This window comes from Dermacentor variabilis, chromosome 2 (assembly GCF_050947875.1).
Source record: "Dermacentor variabilis isolate Ectoservices chromosome 2, ASM5094787v1, whole genome shotgun sequence".
Classification (NCBI taxonomy): domain Eukaryota; kingdom Metazoa; phylum Arthropoda; class Arachnida; order Ixodida; family Ixodidae; genus Dermacentor; species Dermacentor variabilis.
Window position 1 is genome coordinate 96,292,832 of NC_134569.1, and position 6,000 is coordinate 96,298,831.

Below are 6,000 nucleotides of genomic sequence, written 5' to 3' on the forward strand. Positions count from 1 at the left end.
GCATGCTGTCTGATGGAAATTAGTAACATTTCCTTTACCATCCTGTAACTTTTTTAATGTCGCCCCTATGAAACAAGTAGCTAAACAAATATTGTAGGCATAGGCTTCTTTCCCCCATGGTTATTACCCAAGCGCATGTTTCAGCTTTATCGGTTTTTATTTTCCCAAAGTTTGGCGCATACTTTCTTCGGTTACGTTTACCCGACAATTAGTGGGTTTTTCTCAATGAACATATCTTTCCAGATGAACTTTTATCGGCTTCAGTGAATACGTTTTAGCGTCTAGTATTTCTTTTTCTTTTCCGTGGATATGTAGCTGGCTATTATGTGCTGACGTTGAAACGCGTTGTGTATAACCGCAGATCCTTCCTTTCAACACTTTAGTTACGTCCAATATACAACAAAGTTTTCGAGAATCAGTCTAGACAAAAGCAAAGCGCGACACTGCGACGGGATTTTTCTAAGAATACGGTTGAATGCATTTCACAGTCGAACGCGATTAGAGCTAGCATTCATATCTAACATTATACAGATGAAAACGTTCAACAAATAATACCTGAACGTATCCCTAGGGTCAGTGACACGCAGCTCAACCACCCCAGTGGCCGGAAACTAGAAGGATCAGAGCTATTCCGACCTTCTCTGTGTATCCAAAACCGACTTCTAATTTTTGTCGCAGCTGCAGGTTTGCTTGGGTGGCAGGCTGACTTCGCCTGGCAACTCCTTGCATAGAAGTGTACGTAGACTCGCATGTGTGCGAGTCTACGACTAACTGTCACTCGAGCAAATTTTCTTTCATTGACTCAGTTCAGTTAAAGCACGTTTCGGGAAAGAAACAGAAGGTTACTTCTTTATTTTTTTAAAACCCAGAGCCCTGAACCTTAGCTGTGGACTATATCGCTCTTGTTTTCTTTTTCTTTTTTTTGTGTGTGTATGGCAGTTTTGTTCACCTGTGCTGTACGTGTCACTGTTTTTCAAGGATGCCTTTATAGATATGGCCTCATAACAAGCAATCATCAATGATATTGCTATATTCATCTAACATTTACTTGTGCTATTAGGCATTCTTAGTGGCCGTATCGAAACGGATGTATTCGTGAAAAGGCCAACCAGTTTGAAAGAAACGCACCTGGCTTAACATACGTGCATTGACAGCTGACTGTTGTTCACGCGCGACTTGCCCCAATAGCCGGATGCAGAACAAGAGCAGGTGCAGCACAAAAGGATGCAATCGTAAACTAAACTAAGGAAGGTAACAAAGAAAGTGGGAACGTAGATACGAGCGGCTATTATACAAAACAGCCGTCTGGGATGGCGCGATGGCTCGTACGTCAAAGATTTTATATCGTGCTGAGATTATTGGAACATTTTTTTTTCAGAAAGTCAATTTTGCGGCGGCTCCTTCCAGAAGAAAAAAATATCTCGCGTTCGTACTCGTGGTGACAATGCGCTTTTAACGCCTTAATTTACTTTTTATGCCTTGCATGCGTGTATAGACAATATCGTTACTCGGCCGTAAGGTTTGACTCTTGGGTTTAAAGAAATGTGCAGATCCGACGTACATCCGCCCTGATTTTTAATAATATAGCGCGAGCGTCGACTGAACTGCTGGTGAGCGCCTTATAACGGCGATAAGCGTGCAACAAGAGCGTGCAACAAGGCGAGTGCAACAAGGCAACAAGGCTCGTGCGCGAACTCTCGCCTTGTTGCACGCTTATCGCCGTTATAAGGCGCTCACCAGCAGTTCAGTCGACGCTCGCGCTATATTATTAAAGATCAGGGCGGCTGTACGTGTTGGGATCTACGTGAACGGAAAGCGTTAGTTAAGCGGTTAATCGAAAGCTTCGCAACTATAAAGGCGCTGCGTACGATTTGGTTTCCCTCACAAGATATGACGAAATAGAAGCTTCAAGTCAAGCGGAGGCTCTGTGTGACACGTGTACGCAGCGATGTGACAAGGACGAAGGCGATACATGTTGCTGGCCGAGGGTAGAACAGCACACTTCACTATAAGGTAGCTACTTGCGCTTGTTGGTATGCCACAAGTATGTACAGTGCTCTGCATGAAGGACACGGACACAAGAAAGAACGATGGTGACGCACAGTCTAGGCCGCAGACTTTCAACAATTTTATTCGAGAAAGATCGTGGCCCTTTTATACACTTGCGACAACACAGCGTGTGTAAATATCTGTACACACGTGTGCATTCACTAAAAAAAAAGCTATCTCTTTTGTTGACAGTGCAATTGACGCCTAACTGATGCACCCATCTCCTAATTTAGAATAAAATTAGAAATAAAATTGTTGTAAGTTTGCGGCCTTGTGTCTCCCATCGTTCTTTCTTGTGTCCGTGTCATTTATTCGCCACACTCTACATACTGAACAACAGTCACTACAGGTGCGGACACAGAAAAATATGGCACGTATCAAGCAGCATGTAGGGATTCTGCACCTCTTGCGTCGCAGTGCGACATGCCCATTCTGGAGGGCTGGCAAAGAACGGGCACATCCACCGTGCCACAAACCGAATGGCTAAATCTAAGAAAATAAATTTAAATATCCGGTAAATAAAAATCGCCATTATATTAACAGGTCGGTGCGCTTTAGATATATTTGCAGTGTGTGCCGACATTATACGTTCAGGCTTTACGCAGGCAATTATGGTGGGTTGTGCCCATTATTGGCACGCCCCACCATAAGAACGGGCACACAAGAACGGGCCAAGAACGGGCGCACACCAAGTCGCACATACTGACTAGCTAAACCGAATAAAATAAAGTAAATCAAGAGAATCCTGTAAGTGAGACCGACCATTCCACTAACAGGTCAGTGGCGCTTATTAGAAATGCCTGTGTGCCGACCTTGTACGTTCTGGCTTCATGTGGGAAATCCTTCTTTCGGTTACGCATAATAATGATAAAAAAGTGAACACGCTTGGTCAGCCCGTTCTCTGATATACTTTCATTTGGCACGCATATATTATTTGTATATATATCAAGAAATATATCCCTCAAGGTAGTGACCGGCTCAACAACACCCAGCAGCCAGGCAGCCACACCAAACTCAGGAAAGTAGGCAAAGAAAGATACGCCTTAAAATGCGCACTGGCAAGCAAAACATGTTCGCAGTGATACTTCCATTCCAAAATTTCTTTCGTAATTTATACGAGATGTTGCACGGCTCATGTCAAAAAACAGGCAGCTGTGCGTGAGGGCGTAGGCCCTCACGCACAGCTGCCTTGTATATATATTTCTTGATATATATACAAATAATACATGCCTGCCGAATGAAAGTATATCAGAGAACGGGCTGACCAAGCGTGTTCACTTTTTTATCATGTAATTAGCATAGCATCAGGCATACCTGCGAATAACCGGCTTCTGTTGGAGTAGAAACAAGCACTTACCCGAGCCCCGCGGCGCTACACACAATGTACCCCGAACGGTGTCCAAGCCCGGACTGCCCTCTGTGTGGTGATTATGCGGACTTCGAACATTTCCTGTGGGGTTGCGCCTCTGCCGGTCTCCCTTTCACCCAAGAGGAAACGATGAAGCTAATTAGGGCCCAGGATCAGACCTCTCAAATCCTGGCAGTCCAGAGGGCTCGCGACAGGGCCGTCAGGTTCCACCTGATGGTCCCCGAGTGGGCCTAGCCAGGTGGCGTGGAGTTTTCTTACGTCTATAGTGGACCAAATAAAGTTGTTTCACTCCCTTACTCACTCAATCTTGGAGTAGCAGACTAAAACACATTGGAAGGAAAGTGTAGTCGATGGTGGTGGAGCAATAACCGGAAGAATGAGCTTGAGATATAACTGGTTGATGTAGGAGAGCGGCAGTTGAAGTTCCGCGCTAGACGCCTTCTTCCTGCTGTGGCCACTTAGCCGAGATGACAGAGCACGTAGGACCAATCGGCCAAAAAAGTGGCGTCAGCTTTAGCGTTCACAAATCTGCACACGTCTCGTGGAGTAATGGCGGTCTTATCGGTTATAAATCTAATCGCAAGTGGTTTGCCTTATGTCTTCGCAATATCTAGATCGGCGAGGCGCAACCTAGAATGCTGGAGACCAAGCGAAGGTCGTAAAGGTCTTGCCAACGGTGCACAGTTCAGTGAGACACATGATGAGCCATTATAAGAATCGAATCCACGCCCCGGGACCTCCAGGGTGATGAAGATGAAAACATACGGTTGGGTGCGCAAGCAAGATGGCGGATATCAACATAAACAGAGCTGACGGTTGAGTCGTTTCGAATCGTATAATCTTTCCAGTCATCCTGACCTACTATTCTCAATGGCCAGACATTGCCAAGCACAGTGTGTACGTTCTCTTCAGCGTGAATATTAGTCTTGCTTGTCATCGATAATTGATTACACCGGTGTGATCCTGTCGGGACCATCATAGAAATTGGAAATTTCAACGGGAGTCTCCGAGAAGCATTCCACACTTTCCCTCTAAAGTAGCTTCAGAAATTGGGCCGTGGGAGAAGACCTCTTGAAGCTCAATTTGATGATCAGTGTCATGATGAACTAGAAATATTGAGGCTGGCTGCCATACACATGCGGAATGCCAGAACTCTAAACGACGTTCTGGCACCAGTTAGGGCTATGAAATGGTTGTACTGCGGTGAAGGAGCCGTGAGCAATTTATAAATAGAATAAGATAACTCTCGATTAGCACACGCACGAAAAAAGCTAAAAATTGTACATTGATAAATTTGCAACGCGTTAGTAGCAGACGTGGGGATTAGTACGTTTAACAAACAGTAACAATGGCATCATGTTTAGAGGATTCTTTTGACACGCATAAATTGTCTTCTATGATTTATAAGCCAGTACTTGATTTCGGTGTCTAACAAAAAATATTGTGAATAAATTAGCGCCTTTATCTTCCATCTCAGCTTTTGCTTGGTATGATGCATACCTTTTATGTATGCATCATAATCGTTTTGAAAAAAAAAAACAATTCCAAAGTCTGCCAGAAGTATACATGATTGATGATAAGCGTGGACATTGAAGTTACTTTTATGGTGATCTCCTGAGACTTACAGCCTTCGAACATTTTCGGCGCGATATCGGAAAGGCTCCGAGCTCTTGCTGCCGGAAACAGGGTCGATAAACTATGTACCGAGGCGTACAATACGCAAGAGAAACCATGAAACAGATTTACCTGACACTTAATATCGACAGTCAAGAAGTGCCAGCAATGGAGTATTCTTTTGAGAACGCCAGTGCTTCCTGAAGCCATGTGACCAGTCGCGTGCCATAGAAAGTTTCATCCCAATGCCACCAACAGCGGTACAGAAAATAGGGAAACAAGTAGAAAAAGGAAGAGAATAATAATAAAAAAACAACAACGAGAAGAGCCGTCACGAACCTGCAGAAGAATGGGCGCTCCTCCGTAGGGCGCACCCGATGGGGTATCTATCTTGCCTTCACTGTTCCAAATGAGGCGGTACGAGATGCAGCACAAAACGGCGCAACACACCGCACAGAGTGTCAAAGACAGCTGAGCGGCCTTCTCTCAGCCCGTATATATGCGCTAGCGCAAATGTCGCGCGCGTGTGCTCGGAAAGCACTAAAGCCTCCAGCATAGGGGGGGGGGGGGAAGGGGGCTTCCGATGAGAGCGAGGGACGAGAGGAATGAGGGAGCAGCTGGGCCGAGCGTGTCAGGTCGCTTCAGATCGTATACACGCTGCCACAGGAAGCAGATATGAGCAGTTCTGTTTTACTCGCGTCGCGGCAGTGGGCGTGTGACGTGGACAGTCGTCGTTGTCAGGTTTGTGTACGCGCTCGCCTCGCCCCTGTCTTGTAGCGCACGATCGCACGCGCGTCCTGTCTCGTCGTTGTCGTCGTCTTCGTAGATAAAGATTCCCGGCAAGCGGCGACGACGACCGCTTGCTCGTACGTGATGGATGTGAAAGTCTTAGATAACGGTGTTATGCGTGGCGCGTGTATCCAGAGTATACCTCGACGTAACTGCGCCCCCGCGAGAACCAGCTCCGG

The 6,000-nt window shown here is 46.0% G+C and overlaps 1 protein-coding gene across 1 annotated transcript in view; it reads right to left on the minus strand.

The window, feature by feature from the left end:
• Window positions 1–5,535, minus strand: part of LOC142572344 (sodium-coupled monocarboxylate transporter 1-like) — a 40,792-nt gene extending 35,257 nt beyond the window's left edge. The window contains exon 1 of the mRNA XM_075681391.1: window positions 5,372–5,535. The gene's annotated coding sequence lies outside the window, so the exon portion shown is untranslated. The remainder of the gene's footprint in view (window positions 1–5,371) is intronic.
• Between the last annotated feature and the right edge of the window lie 465 nt (window positions 5,536–6,000).